Source organism: Chiloscyllium punctatum, chromosome 5 (assembly GCF_047496795.1).
Source record: "Chiloscyllium punctatum isolate Juve2018m chromosome 5, sChiPun1.3, whole genome shotgun sequence".
Classification (NCBI taxonomy): Eukaryota; Metazoa; Chordata; class Chondrichthyes; order Orectolobiformes; family Hemiscylliidae; genus Chiloscyllium; species Chiloscyllium punctatum.
In genome coordinates, this window is record NC_092743.1 from 69,539,748 (window position 1) to 69,561,933 (window position 22,186).

The 22,186-nt window shown below is 41.7% G+C and overlaps 1 protein-coding gene across 1 annotated transcript in view; it reads right to left on the reverse strand.

The window, feature by feature from the left end:
- st18 (ST18 C2H2C-type zinc finger transcription factor) overlaps window positions 1–20,493 on the reverse strand; it is a 427,076-nt gene extending 406,583 nt beyond the window's left edge. Inside the window, exons 1-2 of the mRNA XM_072570512.1 lie at window positions 20,283–20,493; window positions 12,424–12,537 (exon numbers count right to left, since the gene is read on the reverse strand). The gene's annotated coding sequence lies outside the window, so the exon portion shown is untranslated. The remainder of the gene's footprint in view (window positions 1–12,423; window positions 12,538–20,282) is intronic.
- Between the last annotated feature and the right edge of the window lie 1,693 nt (window positions 20,494–22,186).

A 22,186-nucleotide genomic window follows, 5' to 3' on the forward strand; every position in this document is an offset into this window, starting at 1 on the left:
GCCACATCAGAGTTTTGTACAGCTGCAGCATGACCTCATTGTTCCGAAACTTGATCCCTCTACCACTAAAAGCTAACACACTTCTTAACAGCCCTCTAGACCTGGGTGGCAACTTTGAGGGATCTATGTACATGGACACCGAGATCTCCTTGCTCATCTACACTACCAAGAATTTTACCATTTGCCCAGTACACTACCCTGTTACTCCTTCCAAAGTGAATCACCTCACACTTTTCTGCATTAAATTCCATTTGCCACCTCTCAGCCCAGCTCTGTAGCTTATTTATGCCCCTCTGTAACCCACAACATCTTTTGGCACTATCTACAGCTTAGTATCCACAACTAACATTAGTGTCATCTGCAAATTTACTAACCCATTCTTCCAAGCCCTCGTCCAGGTCATTTATAAAAATGACAAACAGCAGTGGACCCAAAACAGATACTTGCAGTACACCACTAGTAACTGAACTCCAAGATGAACATTTCCCATCAAACACCACCCTCTGTCTTCTTTCAGCGAGCCAATTTCTGATCCAAACTGCTAAATTGTCCTCAATCCCATGCCTCCATATTTTGTGCAGTAGCCTACCATAGGCAACCTTACCAAATGTTTTACTGAAATCCATATCCACCACGTTAATGGCTTTACCCTCATCCACCTGTTTGGTCACCTTCTCAAAGAACTCAGTAAGGTTTGTGAGGCAATGACCTACCCCTCACAAAACCGTGTTGACTATCCCTAATCAACTTATTACTCTCTAGATGATAATAAATCCTATCTCTTATAACCTTTTCTAACACTTACCCACAACGGAAGTAAGGCTCACTGGTCTATAGCTTCCAGGGTTCTCTCTACTACCCTTCTTGAAAAGGGGACAACATTTGCTATCCTCCAGTCTTCTGGTACTATTCCTGTAGACAATGAGAACATAAAGATCAAAGCCAAAGGCTCAGCAATGTCCTCCCTGGCTTCCCAGAGAACTCTCGGATAAATCCCATTCAGCCCAGGAGATTTACCTATTTTCACACTTTTTGGAATTTCTAACACCTTTGAGAACTCAATCCCATCTAGTCTAGTAGCCTGTTTCTCAGTATTCTCCTCAGCAGCACTTTTTTTCCAGTATGAATACTGATGAAAAATATTCATGTAATGCTTCTCCTATCTCCTTTGACTCTACACATAACTTCCCACCACTGTCCTTGATTGGCCCTAATCTTATTCTAGTCATTCTTTTATCCCTTATATACCTATAGAAAGCTTTAGAATTTTCCCTGATCCTATCCGCCAACAACTTCTCATGTTCCCCCCTCATGTGTCTTAGCTCTCTCCTTAGGTCTTTACTGACTACCTTGTCACTCTCAATCTCCCTAACTGAGCCTTCACATCTCATCCTAACATAAGCCTTCTTCTTCTTCTTCTTCTTGACAGGAGATTCAACTTCCTTAGTAAACCATGGCACCCTTGTTGGACCACGTACTCTCTGCCTGACAGACACATACTTATCAATGACACACAGTAATTGTTCCTTGAATAATCTCCATATTTCTGTTGTGCCCACCCCCTGCAGTTTCCTTCCCCATCCTATGCATCTGAAAACTTGTCTAATCACATCATAATTTAATTATCTTTCTCCCAGCTGTATCTCTTACCCTCTGATGTATACCTATCCCTTTCCATTATTAAAACAAACATAACTGAATTGTGGTCACTATAACCAAAGTGCTCACTTCCCTCCAAATCTAACACCTGGCCGGGTTTATTACCCAGTACTGAATTTAATGCGGCCTTGTCCTTTGTTGGCCTGTCTACATACTGTGTCAGAAAACCCTCCTACATACAATGGACAAAAACTGACCTATCTAAAGTACTTGAACTATAGTATTCCCAGTCAATATTTGAAGTCCCCGATAACAACTACACTGTCACTCTCGCTCCTATCAAGAATCATCTTTGATATCCTTTTCTGTACATCTCTGGAACTAATTGGAGGTTATATAAAACTCCTCTCTCTTTTCCTGTTTCTAATCTTAGCCCATACTACCTCAGTTGACGAGTCCTCAAACGTCCTTTCTGTAGCCGTAATACTGTCCTTGACTAACAATGCCACACCCTCACCTCTTTTACCACCTTCTCTGTTCTTACTGAAACATCTAAATCCCGGAATCTGCAATAACCTTTCCTGTCCCCGCTCTCCCCATGTCTCTGAAATGGTCACAACATTGAAATCCCAGGCACTGACCCATGCTGCAAGTTGATCCACCTTATTCTGGATACTCCTGGCATTGACATAGACAGACTTCAACCAACGTCTTGCTAGCCAGTGCCCTCTTGCGATCCTGAAACCTTATTTCGGACCTCCCTACTCTCAATCACCTCTATACGCGAACTACAAATTCGGTTCCCATCCCCCTGCTGAACTAGTTTAAACCCATTAGCAAATTCGACCCCCCCCCCCCCCACTCCTCTACCCCCAGCATACTGGTAACTCTCTGGTTCAGGTGAAGACCATCCTGTTTGTAGAAGTTCCACGTTCCCCAGAAAGAACCCCAATTATCCAGGAATCCAAAACCCTCCCTGCTGCACCATCCCTGTAGCCACATGTTCAACTCCTCTCTTTCCCTATTCCTTGCCTCGCTAGCACGTGGCACAAGCAACAAACCAGAGATAACAACTCTGTTTGTCCAAGCTTCCACCCTAGCTCCCTGAATTTCTGCCTTAAATCCCCATCTCTCTTCCTACCTACATGCTGTAAACAGGATTGTTTCTATAGTTTCATACTGCCACTATTAAGACTATTTTTAAGTTATAGGTTTTAATAATTAATTAGTCAATTTAAAAGATATGAATTAGGAGCAGTAATACACCATTCAGCCTCCTGAACATGCTCCACCACTCAATGAGATCATTCTTGATTGCAATATGAGCTCAACTCCAACTTCCTGCCTACCCCCAATACCTTTTGGCTACCTTGTTAATCAAGATCTTTCTAACTCAGCCTTTTAAATATTCAATCCTCCATTGCTGTTGAGGAAAACGTATTCACCTTGTCAAGCCTCCTCAGGATTTCATATGTTTCAGTAAGATCACCTCCCATTCTTCTAAACTCTACTGAATGTATGTCCAACCTTTTCTCATACTAACCCCATCCATTCCAGGAATCAGTCAAGTGAACCTCCTCCAATCTGGTGCCAATAAATTTAAACATTTGTACCTAGAGCATTAATTTTGATTCAAAAATAGAAATTGCTGGAAAGGTTTAGTGGGTCTGGCATGATCTGTGGAGAGAAATCCGAGTTAACGTTTCAGGTCCAGTTACCCTTCCTCTGAATAGACTGGTCACTGGACCTGAAACATTAACTCCGATTTCTCTCCACAGATGCGGCAAGACCTGCTGAGCTGTTCTAGCAATTTCTGTTTTCGTTCCTGAATTCCAACATCTGCAGTTCTTTCAGTTTTCATTATATTGGATTCTTAGTTGAGTGACATTCTCACTACACCACCATGACTTCATGAATTTTTTTGAAAGGCCCTGCTTCCAACCAGCAAGTTCCTAGCACAAAATTGTTAAATCAACTGGTGACTCCATTCATCGATCTAATGATTCTAGTGAATGGACTTATTCTATCTCTGGCACCTGAATGTTAATATTGCAATCTGAATGATCTTGCTGATGCATGTGGCAGCTGCCAAGAACCATTAGCTCTATTCCATTGCTGTCATTTTCTTGGCCATGATCTCTCACCTTTTTCTTCTCTTCTCATCTGTCTTGCCTTATTTTGATGTGGAGGTGCTAGTGTTGGGCTAGGGTGGACAAAGTTAAAACGCACACAACACCAAGTTATAGTCCAACAGGTTTATTTGAAAGTACAAGCTTTCAGAGCGCTGCTCCTTTGTCAGATAGCTAGTGACCTGATGAAGGGTCAGCACTCTGAAAGCTTGTATTTTCAAATAAACCTGTTGAATTATAACCTGGCATTGTGTGATTTTTAATTTTGCCTTACTTTATCCTTCATTGCACCCTGTATCCTCCCCAAACAGCTGTTCCTTCAATACAATGTTCTCTAAATTATAGTTTTCTCCTTTTGCTGATATAAAACTCCCTTTACTAGACTGACTGTATCCATCTGTCTTAATTTGATATTGTTTGCCACATTCCCCATAGCACCATTAATAGGTATATTCCAACATTACTGTAATTGTCTCAGTTCCCCTTATGGTGTACTTTCCAATTGCTATGATCCGCTGAATTTATCTCTTAATGTCCCTCCAAATTCATAGGTTATTTTAGTGTTACTGTTTTCAACTCTACCAAGCATTTCACCTCATCCACCTTGACCTGTCAAGTTAACTACTAACCATTTGCCCCACCTAAAATTGCAAAGTGAGCCCAAAATGATCTCATCTTGGAGACACATATCAAAATCCCAAGCCTGACCAAGGAAATCCGGCTTTGCACTTTATTATGTCTATTGAGATTTTATGAGGGCTTCTGTCTCAACCACTCTTTTAGTCAGTGAGTTACAGACTCTCTCCACCCTCTGCATGAAAACTTCCCTCAACTATGCTTTTATCTTTTACCTCTTACCTTGGTTTTGGCTCCTCTACTAATCAAAAAAGTAGCTTCCTAACTACTCTATATATGCCCTTCATAATCGTATATACCTCAATCAGGTGTTGCTCAACCTTTACACTTCCAACAAACCCAGCAATTTATCCTCATAGCTCAGATCCTCCAGCCTAGGCACCAACCTGGGAAAACACACTGTTTCATAGACTGACACCTTCTAACAGAAAGAAATTCTCCTCATTTCCATCTTAACTGGGAGATCTCTTTATCAAAAACTGTGTCCCTGAGCACTAGTCACTCCCTCAAGAGCCTTCTCCAATCTGCCGCAACAGTTTAAACATTTTACATGTATTTGGAAAGGCAAGGACTCATTAGGGATAGTCAACATGGCTTTGTGTTTGGGAAATCATATCTCACAAACTTGATTGAGTTTTTTGAAGAAGCAACAAAGCGGATCGATGAGGGCAGAGCGGTAAATGTGATCTATATGGACTTTAGTAAGGCGTTTCACAAGGTTCCCCATGGGAGACTGGTTAGCAAGGTTAGACCTCACGGAATACAGGGAGAACTAGCCGTTTGGATGCAGAACTGGGTCAAAGGTAGAAGACAGAGAGTGATGGTGGAGGGTTGTTTTTCAGACTGGAGGCCTGTGACCAGTGGAGTGCCACAAAGATCGGTGCTGGGTCCACTACTTTTTGTCATTTACATAAATGATTTGGATGTGAGCATAAGAGGTACAGTTAGTAAGTTTGTAGATGACACCAAAATTGGAGGTGTCGTGGACAGTGAAGAAGATTACCTCAGATTACAACAGGATCTTGACCAGATGGGCCAATGGGCTGAGAAGTGGCAGATGGAGTTTAATTCAGATAAATGAGAGGTGCTGCATTTTGGGAAAACAAATCTATACATGTAATAGTAAGGTTCTAGGGTGTGTTGCTGAACAAAGAGACCTTGGAGTGCAGGTTCATAGCTCCTTGAAAGTGGAGTCGCAGATAGATAGGATAGTGAAAAAAGCATTTGGTATGCTTTCTTTTATTGGTCAGAGTATTGAGCACAGGAGTTGGGAGGTCATGTTGCGGCTGTACAGGACATTGGTTAGGCCACTGTTGGAATATTGCGTGCAATTCTGGTCTCCTTCCTATCGGAAAGATGCTGTGAAACTTGAAAGGGTTCAGAAAAGATTTACAAGGATGTTGCCAGGGTTGGAGGATTTGAGCTATAGGGAGAGGCTGAACAGGCTGGGGCTGTTTTCCCTGGAGCGTCGGAGGTTGAGGGGTGACCTTATAAAGGTTTACAAAATTATGAGGGGCATGGATAGGATAAATAGACAAGTCTTTTCCCTGGGGTTGGTGAGTCCAGAACTAGAGGGCATAGGTTTAGGGTGAGAGGGGAAAGATATAAAAGAGACCTATGGGGCAACTTTTTCACACAGATGGTGGGACGCGTATGGAATGAGCTGCCAGAAGAAGTGGTGGAGGCTGGTACAACTGCAGCATTCAAAAGGCATTTGGATAGGTATATGAATAGGAAGGGTTTGGAGGGATATGGGCTGGGTGCTGGCAGATGGGGACTAGATTGGGTTGGGATATCTGGTCGGCATGGACGAGTTGGACCGTAAGGTCTATTTCCATGCTGTACATCTGTTTGACTCTATGACTCTATTTGTATCCGTAGTATTAAGAGTATGGTGCTGGAAAAGCACAGCAGGTCAGATAGCATCCGAGGAGCAGCAGAATCAATGCTTTGGGAATAAGCCCTTCATCATTTCTGATGAAATGTTGATTCATTTGCTCCTTGGATGCTGCCTGATCTGCTGTGCTTTTCCAGCACCATACTCTCGACTCTGATCTCCAGCATCTGCAGTCCTCTCTTTCCCCTATCCATAGCAATACATTAGATTAGTAATTCATTGAGTCCTCTCAGGTGCAACCCTACAATGTGGTGACCAGAGTTGCATGCAATCCTCCAGTTGTGGCCTAATAATACAAAGTTGCATCATAACTTCATACTGTTGTATTACATGTCTTGATGAATATAGGCACTCCATAGTAGTCGTCTTAACCATTTTATCCATCTGACCTATTACCTTTGGGGATCTGTGGATATGCACACCAAGATCCCTCTGATCTTTAGTACTTTCTTGGGTCCTACTATTAATAATGCAATCTCCTGCCTTGTTAGCTCTCCTAAAGTGCATTACTTCACACTTTCCAAGATGAATTCAATTTAACATAGCTCTGCCCATCTGACAGTCCATTGATATCCTCCTGAGCTTTATGCTGTCCTCCTCACTATTTACCATGAATAATAAATTTCATGCCATCTTGAACTTTTTGATCATATCTCCTATATTTAAATCCTAGTCAAGAATGTACACCACCCACCACAAACATTCTTCTGTCGTGGATGATCCACTGAGCCTCAGGGATGCCCAGTTTTGAGTTGCTAGCCCAATTCAAAATCTATCTTGTTTTTCATGCTGGTCGTGTCACAGAAACAGCAGGAGAGTATCATCACTGTGAAGATAGGATATTATACTGTTAAAGCAAGATCAATCGTTGAGGACGAGACTAAGTAGACTTTTCCCTCTTGTTGGTTCCCTCCCTGCTACAACCCAGTCTTGTAGCTTTGTCCTTTGGAACACAGCCAGCAGTCAATAGTGCTGTTACTGAGCCACTCTTAAAGAGACATATTGAAACCCCCACTCAGAGTACCTTCTACACCTTTGCCATCTATTACATTTGTGGTTCACTAGGACCATAAATAGAACACGAGTTAGATGGATGGTAAACTTGAACAGGGAATGTTGTATCGTGTGTTGTCTCAGCTCCGTAGTTGGTCTTAGATTGCCTGTTCAGCTTTTGCCTCCGAGACACCTGATCCACTCTCTTAAAGAGGTAGCACTCCCAGCTACAAACATAACACCTTTACTTCCATACTCCCCTTATCAATATATCCAACAATTACAACTATTACACAAGCATTTTAGCTAACATTCTTGCAACGTCAGGAATACTTACAAAAAAACACTTGGAAAAAGAAAATAATACTTTTCAACATTATCAATTTTTCAGTCTTTGAGGGGGATGGTGATCCCTCAAAGACCATCTCCTTGTCTCAGAAACCTTTTCTAGTTCAGTCTCCAAGACTTCTGAAAACTCCTGTTGTTCTGTAGATACGTCTCTCTCTTAGGCTGTCATTGTACTGTGATCCTGCTGTTATCGCCTACCTGGGTATGGCCATACCTAACTCAGAGACAAATGACTCTGTCCACATCACTGTTAGTAGCTTCAGTTGTATGGGTTTGTGTTGAAGGCCACTCGCCAAATAGTCCCACAAGGTATCTTGGAGGACCCTCTGAATTTGATTTACTGCTAACCTCTTCAAGGCAGTCACAAATTGGATAATGGACTGTGATTCATGATGTCCCTATTTATAAAAACAGGAACATTCCTCAATCATTTGTGGCCTTGAAGCAAAATAACTCCCAACACTTCACATAGTTCTTGTTATGTCTTCTCCGTGGGTTTCTTTGGTTGCAACAGATTCCTTAGAATTGTGCAGGCCTTGTTCCCAACTGTATTCAAGAAAATCGGTATCATTATGTCTTCAGCTACTTTATTCATGATTAAATATGCATCAAAATGTTTGGTATACAGTTTTCAACATGCATTCCCTTCGTCAAATGCTCCCATCACTCCAAATCAGCTACATTTTGTTTTCCCACCAATCGAATCAAGTAGCCATTCACATTCCAAGCCCCCTCAGTGAACACTGTCCACATTAGCTGATCTCTCACTGAGTGTGTTAGTGTATCATCCTGCCCTGGCATCGACAACAGCCCGAGTCCCTCATGACTGCTCTCCGTGATGAATTTGTTAAGCTCCTGACTAAGTATTCACTCTTCACAACACAGAATCATTGTATAAACACTGAAAGAACTGCGGATGCTGTAAATCAGAAACAAAATCAGAAGTTCTGAGGAAGGGTCACCGGACACGAAACATTAGCTTCGATTTCTCTTCACAGGTACTGCCAGACCTGCTGAGATTTTCCAGTAACTTCTGTTTTTGTTTGTGATAGAATCATTGAATCCCTACAGTGTGGAAGCAGGCCATTCAGCCATTCATTGAGTCCAACCCACCCAAGAGCATCCCAACCCTACCCACCCTATTCCCGTAACCCCGCATTTTCTATCACTAACTCATCTAGCAAGTACATTGCTAGACACTATAAGCAATTTAGCCTGGCTAATCCTTTCGACTGTGGGAGGAAACCTGAGCACCCGGAAGAAACCCACGCAGACCCGGGGGAAAGAGCAAACTCCACATACTCAAACACCTGAGGGTGGAATCAAACCTGGGTCCCTGGAACTATGAAGCAGCAGTGCTAATCACTGAGCCACCGTGCCAACCAGTTTTGGTAAATTCTGGCTGCGCACTCGCTCTTCACAACGATTTCCGTAAATCCTGGGTGAATACTTCTCTCTTCACAATGACTTCCATAAATCCTGGCTGAGTACTCCCTTCTTCAGCAGTCAGCTGTGGCCTGAGTCCCCTCATCACTGCTTGCCATGACATTACCTCCACAATCCCGCGCCATTTTCGTAGTCTAGGTGACATCCTTCCTTCGACAAACAAAATCTGCATTTGCACGCGGTTTGTGTCCTGATCCCATTCTTGTCACCAATTATTATGTTTATGGTTCACTAGAACCATGAATAGTACATGAATGACGAATGATGAAAAAACCAGTAAATTACTGTGAAAGGCTTTTCCACTGTCAACATGATCTGGTTAGGTCAGGTTATTAGTTTTGAACAGCTTAAGAAGATGCGGAAAAAAAGATCTAGCTTAAAGGGAGTCCAAAAGTCCTGAGCCAGCTCATCATCAATGACATCTGTACCACCCTCCCTCCTCCACCGCCTCGTCATCATCTACGCTGGACACAATCAATGTTCAAGTTGTCACTCTTTAGGTGTCACCTTTCATTGCTGGGCTGATTCTCCTCCACCACTGCCTCGCTGCTGCCTGCACCGGTCCCACCATTATCAGAGTTCATCTCTCCTCTCGGGCCCACTTTGGTGTAGATGTGATGCACTCCTGTCACTGTTTTGACACTCCCAGTATGGGACTCGACCAACAACAAAGTTGCTGATCCTCAAAAGCCTTCTTTTGCCACTGGGCCTACCTCACGAATGTCACTTTCGCTCATGTAGCAGTTACCAATTCTGATGTCAGGTCTCATGTTAATCCCGGAAAAGGTAATAAGAGCTCATTGGAATGTGCTCAGAGCTCACTGATCGCCACCAAACGGTTCGCGCTGGGAACCCTCATCACCACCAATGCCTTCCAAGCTCAGGACAAGAGGTTTAAGTAAAGGAAAAGAGAAGGAAACAATAAGAGAGAAAAAAAGAAAAGAAAAGCGGTGGGAGCTGATGAGCCCCGGCTCAGGAACCCCTACTCCACTGCCATCTTGATGAAGTAGATGGGGCTTAAATGGGGCATACTTTATTGCACCTCCTTTCAGCTCCACAGTCAGTCTTAGACTTCCTCCCTTTGCTCCTGCCTCCAGGTCACCTGATCTGCTACCTGAAAAAGGCAACAAACACCCAACTACAGACATAACACCACCATCAGAGCTTCTTCCAATTGGTGTTTAACACAGAAGAGTACTGAGGTGGATGGTGGTAATTTCCCTGTCCATGTGTGACCTGATGCCATGACATTTAGTCAGGACTTAATGTTGAGGATTTCTAGGGCAACGCATTTCTAACTGCATAGTACTTTGCTGATAATTCTTTGGATCTGTCCTGGTGGGACATTATATAGTGAACGGTGATGATGGTGATGTTTGGAGTATTGTCTGCAAGATATATCTGAGTATCTCACAATGATAGACTGTTGCTTCACTAGTTTGTAGGAAACAATAGACAACAGACAATAGGTGCAGGAGTAGGCCATTCAGCCCTTGAGCCTGCACCACCATTCAATATGATCATGGCTGATCATCCTTAATCAGTATCCTGTTCCTGCCTTATCTCCATAACCCTTGATTCCACAATCCTTGAGAGCTCTATCCAATTCTTTCTTAAATGAATCCAGAGACTGGGCCTCCACTGCCCTCTGGGGCAGAGTATTCCACACAGCCACCACTCTCTGGGTGAAGAAGTTTCTCCTCATCTCTGTCCTAAATGGTCTACCCTGTATTTTTAAGCTGTGTCCTCTGGTACGGCACTCACCTCTCAGCGGAAACATGTTTCCTGCCTCCAGAGTGTCCAATCCTTTAATAATCTTATATGTCTCAATCAGATCCCCTCTCAGTCTTCTAAACTCAAGGGTATACAAGCCCAGTTGCTCCAGTCTTTCAGTGTAAGGTAATCCTGCCATTCCAGGAATTGACCTCGTGAACCTACACTGCATTCCCTCAATAGCCAGAATAAAATAGAAAAAAAAAGAAAGAAAGGAAAAGTGGTGGGAGCTGATGAGCCCCGGCTTGGGAAAGCCTTGGGATATACCTTGGGAAAGCCTTCCCAATTTTGGCACAAGTCCCTTGAAGTTAGTAAGATGAAATTCACAGAGCCAGAAGGGTTGAGTTTCTCACTGTAACATTTTGTGCCCAGTTGGTGCCAGGTGATTTGTCCAGTTTTATTCCTTTACAACTTTGAAGCTTTTAGATATAGCTGAGTGCATTGCTGGTTCATTTCAGAGGTCATTTATGAGTCAACCACATTACTTTGAGCCTGGTGTCATATATACATTAGATAGGCAAAAGTGAGGACTACAGATGCTGGAGATTAGAGTGCGGTGCTTGAAAAGCACAGCAGGTCAGGCAGCATCCAAGGAGCAGGAACATTCCTGTTGAAGGGCTTTCACCTGAAAAGTCGATTTTCCTGCTCTTTGGACACTGCCTGACCTGCTGTGCTTTTCCAGCACCACACTCTCGACTCATATATAGATCACTCCAGGTAAGGTTGGCAGATCTCTTTTCTTGAAATATATCAGTGAAGCGGATGTGTTTTTCATGACAATTGAAAAAGGTTTCATGATGACCATGAGTTTTGAATTCCCAATTTACTTACTGAACTTAAAATCTGCCAGCTGTCAGAGTGGGATTTGAACTAATTTCTTCAGTGTTTCATTATGTCAAGAATGCAATATATCTGCTCAAATATAAGCAAGGTTGTTTAAATGGATCAGAAATTATAGGATTAGACCATTCAATTTATTTCCTGTCATCACAACCTGAGATATAATCATGTCATCATATACTGCTAAGAATGAAGGCAAAGGGTATTAAAGTTTGAAGTGTCACTTTGACTAGAGTCAGATCTTGGGATTGTGTGTGAAAATGAATTTGAAGTAAAGGTCCCTACTGGGGAAGCTGGAAGAGCCGTACGGTACACCTCCACACCTACTCCTAACATCTGTAAATTTTTAAAACACTGAAAATGTAATTCTTTTCATCGCGCACTGCCATTACTTTTAGCTTGAGGAAAGTCGCTGGTGCAGATACCAAGCACCCCACCGCTAGTCCCTCTCCTGACCCACTACCGTCACCCTTCACCTTTAGGCATGCACCACAAAACTGGTCTCAGCCTCAATGGGCTCACTTTCAGGAAATGGGCGTGAAAATCCCACTGTATTACATTTCTGGCAGCACGGTGGGAGTTAACGATAGACCAGGTTATTGTGATTATTAATGTTTATTTCATAATATTTTCAGCAAAATGTTAGTGGCTCAAGCCTCAAGTCATGCACTTTTATAAATCATCTATTTTCTTCATCATTGAGTAATACCAGTATTTTTATTTCAAACATGAACAGTCAAGATTTAAAAAGCATTAATTTACCTTGCAATTTGTCTCATTTTCTGGTTCCACAAACTTCGGGTCAGTCTTGCTCTCCTTTAAATGTTTTTGAGAATTTACATCCAAATCTTTTAGAATTCTTCTTTCTCATTTTCCCTGCATTAAAAAGTAACAAGTTAATAATTCAGCAACACAATGGGACTGAATTTTGATTAGGCAGACATCACGGTCAATTCGATGGGTGGCAGATAAGGGTGGGACAGAAAGAGGCTGTGCAATCCAATTATTTTATTGGAGACAAACCAAAATATCATGGAATTCAGATTTTTCACTCGGCAGTGGGAACCAGGATGACAGGCATATGTTTTTGTAGAATAGACAGATTCCAGATATTGTACATGAAGCAACATATAAGGCTTAATTTTCCCATTTTTGACACAGTGTGAGATTTATGACGGCTGATCCACCATGGTGCAACAGTGACTTTTCCCACTGTTGCTCTTCATTGCATTAATTATGCAAACAACATATCTGCACCCATCTCACAGCATCATGAAACAGAAGAGCCAGATGGACTCGCCACAGCTCGGACTTCTGACATTCACACCACTGGTGCCATATTTAAACCCCAGTTGCAGACCACTTCAGAGGTTGCAAGCCAGTACCTGTCTTTCACTCCTGTGGTCCTGCATCACAGATAGAAAACTTAACAATATAAGTCACATAGGTTAGCAGCCTCTGAAAAGTGAGTGAACAATAAGTAATAAAACTAAGAGCCATAAAATGCATCCCATGTGGATGTATGTGATCATGCACACAGAATGATCTGACAGAAGCATGTATGTCATAAAGTGAAGACCTGAAGGGTTAAAGTGAGGTGTGCGTTGATCCAAGAATCGGAATGAAGCTTTCCAACTTGTTTCGATGAGTGTAGTGGCTGGAGAGCATGTCAAGGCATTACAATGAACATGGAGTTGAATAAAGGCCCAGAGAAGCAAGTAGCAAGCTGCTGTCTCAAGGTAACTGCTCTGACTTCCATCTGGGAAGTGATGCCAGCTAGTTTCTCAATTAAAGAGAGGAACATTGAAAGTAGCTTAGAATTGGCAACAATGTAACAAAACAAAGAATTGCAGGTACTGGGATGTCAAACAAATAAAAATAGAAATTGCTGCAGAAACTCAGCAGGTCTGGCAGTATCTATTGGGAGAAAACGGGGTTGACATTTTGAATCCAGTGACCTTTCTTCAGAACCGTTAGAGTCATTGGACTCAAATGTTAACTCTGTTTTCTCTCCACAGATGATGCCAGATATGTCGGGTTTGTCCGGCAATTTCTGATTTAGAAACAGTACAAGTTTGGCTAATAATTAAATAAAATGCATAGAAATAAGGTATTCCCTGCTTGGTGGGAATTCTGAATTTGCTGTTTCAAACTTAAGTGGAAAAGAGGAAATCTTTTCTTTCAACATGAAGATTCTTGTCATTCATATTATGTCAATCAAGGAAGCAGAAAACTCCACCATAAGAACTAGAAAGGCTACCATTCTATGAAAGTGGAGTTGGTATACAACCAGACAATAGCCATGATTCTTTCATTCTGAGGCAGTCTGTCCTCCATGGAGAACTAGAGACCATTCCTTGAATGCATGTCTCATGATTCTCCTCCAACACTGAAATACGCATGGAAAACATGAGTCATGGGCTCAACCGAAACAGTGTGTAACAAAAATCATCCACAAATATATTTTCACACAATACAGATTTAGCTATGCAAACAGAAATGAACTATTCCCCTTTCTATTAATGCCCGTCTTACGGGTACCTCAGCATAGCTTAGTGCGCTTACACAGCCTCCCTTGGTGCAGCACAGCTGTTGTGAGGATTGTTGTGGATTTTCGCTTCAGCTGGATGGGAGACCAGTGAAGGGAGAAATGTTTCAATCAAGTAGTTGCAGAATGCAAGTACTTTTCATTTGTAATCATATCATAGTAAATATGAAATGCACACAGTGCACAAATATTTAGGGATCATATGCTGGTCAACAACAATATCTACCTTGTCATCAGTCCTTGAAGAGTGCTCAGAGACAACTTAGAGAAGTAGATGGTATCACCTTGTAAAGTGGTGGTTCTATCCACAATTAACATAGTTCATGTATCATTTCTCAGGGTATGGAACACAGAGTCTATTCCCTCTGCAACTGCACTGTGCAAATTATGAAATACACTAGTGAATAGACAAGTTATGCTGCAGCTTTATAGAACTTGAGTTAGGCCGCACTTAGAATATTGGACACAGTTCTGATCACCACACTCCAGAGGATGTGGATGCTTTGAAGAGGGTGCAGAAAGGGTTTACTAGGATGATGCCTGGTATTGGAGATTTTAGCTATGAAGAAAGGTTGGATTAACTGGGTTTATTTTCAACTGGAATGCAGGAGGTTGAGAAGCAACCTGATAGAAGTTTATAAGATTGTGAATGGCATGGATAGAGTGGAAATTAGGAGGCTTTTTCCTAGGGTAGAGGATTGAATTACTAAGAGACATAGGTTCAAGATGTGCGTGTGTGTGTGTGGGGGTGGGGGGGGTGATAAAACAGATGTGGGAGGCAGGTTTTTCACACAAAGGGTGATGAGTGCCTGGAACACACTGCTAGAGAGGTGGTGAAAGCAGCACAATAGCAGCATTCAAGGAGCACCTGGATGAATACATGAATAGGAAGAGAATAGAGAGATACGGATCCTGTAAGTGAAGACTGTTTTAGTATGGAAGAGCAAAATGTGTTGGTGCAGGCGTGGAGAGCTGAAGGGTCTATTCCTGTCTGCATTATTCTTTATGCTTTTTTGTTCTTGGATGCAAAATAACTTTGTTGATGTCGGGCAGGGATGAGAAAAGTTCAGCGTGCACGATGTAATTTCAATGTATTACTCTGTGTTGGTCACTGAGCAGGGGCAGCATTTCTAAGTAGGCGGCTTGACATTTATCTTGGTTAATGATAAGTATGTAAGTTAGCTCACTGAGCTGGAAGGTTATTTTCAGACCATGATCTGGTAACATTATCAGTGAGACTGTCCAGTGAAACACTGGTGGTAAGTTACGCCCCTCTATTTACAGGTCTTGGTTTCTTAAGGTGGGTGATGTCATTTCTGGTTTTCTTTTCAAGGTATGGTAGATAGGATCTAAGTTGATGTCTTTATTGATGGAGTTCTGGTTAGAATGCCATGCCTCTAAGAATTCTCGTGCATGGCTTTGTTTCACCTGTCCTAGGATGTGTGTGTTGTCCCAGTCAAAGTGATGTCCTTCTTTGTCTGTATGTATGGAAACCAGTGATAGCGGGTCATGTCTTTTGGTGGCTAGTTGGTGTTCATGTATCCTGGTGGCAAGTTTCCTGTTTGTTTGTCCATTTAGTGTTTTTTACAGTTCTTGCATGGTATTTTGTAAACGACAGTTTTGCTGGTAGTATCTAATGGATCTTTTAGGTTCGTTAGTCACTGTTTACGTATGTTGGTAAGTTTGTGGGCTATCATGATGACGTTACCTAGTCATGGTGACGACACAGCTGAAAACAAACCTTCCAGCTCAGCGAGCTAACTTCCATAAATTATCTTGGTGTGTAATGACATTTTAAAGATGTCATGCTTATCAGGGATGTTAGTCTTTCCTAGGATATGCAATCAGTGATAAGTTATTCCAGCTATGACTAGTGGTAGAATCAGGCTAGAATTGGACATGAGGGTGAGATAGATAGTTAGTGAAGTATCATGCGATGACATGATGAGAAATCTTGCTAGTCTTCATGGAAACATGACAGAAAAAATAATATCAGCTTAGGCTTATCTCAGGCTCAAATCACACAAAGATTTACAATGATTATGATTCCCGATATTAGTTGACCATTATGAACCTAGTCTCTTTGGCCATATTGTCATGATTTAATTGCACCTTGAATTGATCATTTCTGTACTATGAGTTTATTAAACTTTTCCCACATCTTGTCCGGATCCAGAATTTCATTTTTGTTGTCTTTCCTCGGGTTAAAATATCTCAACTTTTCCCATGTAAGTATGTTATTCTTGTAATATGCAAGGTTAGCTGAGGTATAAATCACTTTATACAGCTATCCATGTCTTTATTGATAAAAATAACTTCTTACTGTCTATTCCCAACAGACGGCTGTAGCCATTGGTTGAACATTCAAGAAACTTAGTAAGAAACATTAAACCATAAAATTTGTGCCAATACTAAATGTATAAAGTGTATGCTGCAATTTGACAAAAAACTAAAGCAGTGTAAGACAAATCATACATGGAAACATGAGTGAGGAGTAGGAGTAGGCCATTTGGTCCATTGAGCCTGCCCCAACAATTAATACAGAGCTGAAAATGTGTTGCTGGAAAAGCACAGCAGGTCAGGCAGCACCCAAGGAGCAGGAAAATCGACGTTTCGGGCATGAGCCCTTCTTCAGGAAAGAAGGGCTCATGCCCGAAACGTCGATTCTCCTGCTCCTTGGATGCTGCCTGACCTGCTGCACTTTTCCAGCAACACATTTTCAGCTCTGATCTCCAGCATCTGCAGTCCTCACTTTCTCCAACAATTAATACATTCAGGCAGATGTGACTGTGCCCTCAAATACACATCCCCACCTATCCATGATAAAATTTGAATCTATCTATAAAAATAGACAATGATTTCACCTTCAATGCTCTCTAGGAAAGTGAGTTCTGCAAACTCTCAAACCTCTGAAAGTAAAAAGTTTGTTCTCAATTCCACCTTTAATAGGTGACCCTTTATTTATAATCTAGGTCCCCAAGTTCGAGTTTCTCCTATCAGAGGGAGTAACCCTTCAGCATTTACCCTAGTAAATGCCCCTCAGAATCCTACTCTTCCAAAGATCTCTGGCATAATTAATGACAGTCTTCAGCCAATTTGATTCACTCCAAGTGATATCAAGAAACAGCTGTCACTGGATAATCTAATGGCTATGAGTCCTTACAACAATAACACTGATGAGTCATGCTCCAGAACATGCCATACTCCTAGCTAAGTTGTTCCAGTATAGTTACAATACAGGCACCTATCAGTGTGGAAAATTGCATAAGTATGTCCTTAATACCAAAGAATGGCAAATCAAAACTAGCCAACTACTGGTCAACACTTGACATCAATAAAGTGATGGAAGAGATCATTAATAGTATTATCAGGCAGTATGTGCTTAGCAATAACCTGCTCACTGATGCTTAGTTTGGTTCTGCCAGGGCCACTCAGCTCCTGATTTCATTATATCCTCAGTTCAAACATGGAAAAAAAGAGTTAAATTCCAGTTAAAGTAGTGTCCTACACCCAAGCATCTTCAGCTCTTTCATTAATGATATTCCCCATAGTAAGGTTAGAAGTTGGGGATATTTACTCATTGCACAATGTTCACAATCATTCACAACTCCTCAGATAGTGAATTGGTCCCTGCCCAAATGCTGTAAAACACAAGTAATATCCAGACTTGGTCTGATAAGTTGCAATTAGCATTTGTGTCACAAGTCACAGGTAATGGCCATCTTTCATAAGAGAAAATGCAATGTTGTTTTTCACTTCAGCACTTAGAATTCAACACTGAGTTCAAAAGCTTTAAAACATGAACACAGTTCTCTATTTTGATTATATCATCCCTCCCCACCCCATGACTTGTTGGATTTGCTCTCAGGAAAGCTGACCAATTTTCTCCTATTCAAGCCATAACACTTATTTTATATTGCAACCTTTAACTTACCAGCACGAGCACCTCCTTTGACATCCTCACTAGTTGTTCCATTCGCTGCTCCTTCTCCTTTGTCAGCAGCATAAAAGGTGTCATTCAGTTCCAAAGAATAGTGACTAGACTCAAAATGTTAACTTTGTTTCTATCTCCACAGTTGTAGTGAGATATCTATCTCTAGCATTGAGCATTATCTGCTTTTATTTCTGATCTGCAGTGAAGTAACACACCACCTAACTCTCTAAAACCTGTCCATCATCTACCTGACACAAGCCTAAAATGTGATTGTATACTCCCACATGTCTGAGTATAGCTTGAATAATAATCAAGAAGCTTGACTCCATCCAGGGCAAAGCAACCGGCTTGATTAGCACGACACCCTTAAGCATCCACTGTCTCCACAACTGATGCTAAGTAGCAGCAGGATGCCATTTGTAAGATGCACTACAGAAACTCATCAAAGACCTTCCAAATCCACTACCACTTCCACCTCAAGGATAAGGGCAGGGGAAAACCACTGCTAGCAAGTTTTGAGAAGATTTTGTAGCTCAGGTTGAGGTTCTGGATATGGGTTTACTCACTGAGATGGAAGGTTCGTTTTCAAACGTTTTCATCACCACACTAGGTAACAACATAAGTGAGGCTTCAGATGAAGCACTGGTTGCATGGCCCACTTTCTATGTATGTGTTTAAGTTTCCTTGGTTGGGTGATGTCATTTTCTGTGGTGGTGTCATTTCCTGTTCTTTTTCTCAGTGGTGGTAAATGGCATCCAAGTCAATGTGTTTAGTGATAGAGTTCCAGTTGGAATGCCATGCTTCTAGGAATTCTCTAGCATGGTGACAAAATGTCTGAAAACAAACGTTCCAGCTCAGTGAGCAAACCTACATCCAAAACCACTACTACCTGCAAGTTCCCCTTCAAGCCACTCACCACCCAGACCAGGAAATATATTACCATTCCTTCAGTATCATTGGGTCAAATCCTTGAATTCCCTCCTTAGCAGCATTATGGGTCATATGGTTCAAGAAAGCAGCATCCTAAATTAGGTTCAGGTTATTATTGTTGAAGCCTACATCTCCTAAATAAATTAAAAGATTATTCTGATAAATCCAATGGATACAGGCTCAGCCAGTCTAACCTTATCTCATAAAATGACCCCCTCTCCAATCCCACATATGAGTTGAATTTTATGTCCACAGGCCGACAGTTCTGTGAGGAAAACCTGTGGAATGGTACTTTAAGCAGAGCTCCGAAAGCATCACAGGCTGAGAGGTAACTTTGCAAAAGTTTATAAAATCATGAAGAGCATCAATAAGATGAATAGTCTCGGTCTTTTCCCCAGGATAGGGTAGTTCAAAACTAGAGGGTACAGGCTAAAGGTGAGACAGGAAACATTTAAAAGGGACCTAATGAGACAACTTTTTCACACAGAGAGTGGTGCACATATGGAATGAGCTGCCAGTGGAAATGGCGGAAGCTGGTACAATTATATTTAAAAGGCATCAGGGATGGGTACATGAATAGGAAAGGTTTAGAGGGATATGAGCGAAATGCTTGCAAATGGGTCTAGATTTATTTAAGATAGCTGATCGGCATTGACGAGTTGGACTGGAGGGTCTGTTTCCATGTTGTACAAATTTATGACTCTATGACTCTATAACAACAAAACATCAATTCACCATTCTGGGGTTTCACATTATTTGATCGTCCTGCAATTAGCTTAGTTTCTAATGTCTTGAAAAACTGCTCCTAGTATTCCTCATCTGTTCACCCATTTAAAATTCTAAACAATCCTTTATTTCAGTAAGTCAGCAATTCTTTATCATCAAGAGTTTTCATTCTACTGATGGTCTGTCCAACTGCAGTGGGAATGAAAACAAACGACTGCAAATGCTGAAGATTTGAACCAAAAACAGAAATTGCTGGGCGAAACTCAGCAAGTCTGGCAGCATCTATGGAGAGAAAGCAGGGTCAATGTTTTGAGCCCATGTCCACGGATGCTGCCGAGTCTAAGTTTCTCCAGACATTTCTGTCACAGCAGATGTTTTTGTTCCAGTCAGTTCCTTGGAAGATGAATAATCTGGCCGCTCCGATTTTAATATTGATCACAGTGTTTTCAACCAAAACGGAAACATAAAAGTGTATTCACTTACATTCTCGAGAGTATATCCAACTTTTAAAGTCACCAGAGTTGTTGTCCATCTGTTACTTTGAGACACAAGTTGTTTACATCACGCCCTCCAGTGGCTGCGGAGGTGAGAAAGCGCTTCTACCTGGTCTCAGTATGATCTCGGGAAAAAAAAGAGAGGGAACGGTTCTTACGTTAATATAATGCTTACACAGCTTCCCGACCTGCCTGCCTAAAGTCGAGAGCAGCCAGATCTTCCCTCAGTCCAGTTCTGAACAAGTTGAGCGCGGCTGTGACGGGAACAATGTTTTGTACACAAGAGAGAAATAGAACCGAAACAACAGCCCACCTGATGAACACAACCCGCAGTCTATCAGAAGAAAAATGAAAAAAGAGCTTTGAAACTTTGCTGCTTCCAAACTTTTACAATCAACAATAAAAATGATGAGCGTTCTGAGGGTCACCGGCTGAAACAATAATTCTCATTTCTCTCCACAGATGCTGCCAGACCTGCTGAGCTTTTCCAGCAATTTCTGTTTTTGTTTGTAATAAAAATACAGAAGTGTGTACACACAGGAATTGTTTTAGAAAATCTAATTCATTAATCCATGTGGTTGGTGCAAAAATAAAATGACCATTTTAAAACAATAGTTTTGTTTTAACAAAATCAAGATCCTAGTACTTTTCTTTAAGATCGAAAGGTGTCAGACAATTCAGCTCAAGGTTAAACTGAGATTTATAGCTTTCAAACAGAAAGGTAGTCTATTTCCTTCTCGGTCAAATCTGAACGAATCACCCAGCAAAAAGCTTTTGGGGGCCTGTGCAATTGCAAATTGGAGGGATGTCAGCCTTGGAGAGCTGGCGGCGTATATGTATTCAGTTCAGAGTCAGAGCATCACTTTCCACACCGTAAGACTCGGAATCTGTTCTCATTCCTCCGGGTGTTTGTCGAGCCACAGTCGGTCGGGCATTTCTCAGAACTCTCATGCTGCATGTTCCTCTGTCTGATTCGCGGTCCCCACTTTTATTATCTCAATCTGCCTATCCTTATCGATCCCCTTCGATTCTCTTCTTCAAATTCCCTCTCAGCAGTTGCACTGGGGTAGTCCTTGTCTGCTCCTGATTCTGATGGTCTCTGCACCTTTTAATTTGCATCTTAATGCCGTTCCCTTCCAGGTTTCCCCTGCTTGCTTATTTTTTTTTCAGAATATCTGTCTCCGAATGCCAGACTTTCTACCCATCGCTCCTTGGGTTTATTGCTGCCTAAGTACCTGCTTTTTTTTCGGGGCTAAGACATCGCACCTATTATTAATCTTTTATAATTGTGTCGGATCCTTTTCATCTCCTGCCAATCTGGTTCAATTTTCCACGTTTCCCATCACCAATGCTCTCCGGTACAACCGTTTATGTTTATCCCGTCCTTGTCTGATGTGGAGTGTTGCACTGTCCCTATTATACCCTTTGATTTTCTGCGTTTCCTCAGTTTCTGCTTCTGTCTGCATTCAGCCTTGCGTCTCAATTTCTGTCTGGGTCTCTGACCAGTCGTCCCGCGCTCTGTCTCTCAGTTCTACTCTCTGCACTCTGTTCCATCCATAGCAAACCAAATTCGCAAATTGATTCTGATGTTTAACTAAAGTGCAAAAGATGCTTTACATTGATTTTGTTTTTTAAAAACAACTTACTGTGTTCGTGCAGAAGTAGTTCTGGGTGTGGTTTGGCGGAAGAAGTTACAGAGTTTGTTCTGTTAAACTTTTTTTTGTTGAGTGACTTCAGGCAAAACTTCACAACAAACTTTGTGCACCATGTGACTAAACTCAGTTGTCTGTAAACTCAGCACCAACGACTTTCTTTGCATTCTGACTTTTTTTTTGTCAAACAGGTTTACTTTGAATTCACTCATCCCATCCCAAACAAAAGCAATACATTTGG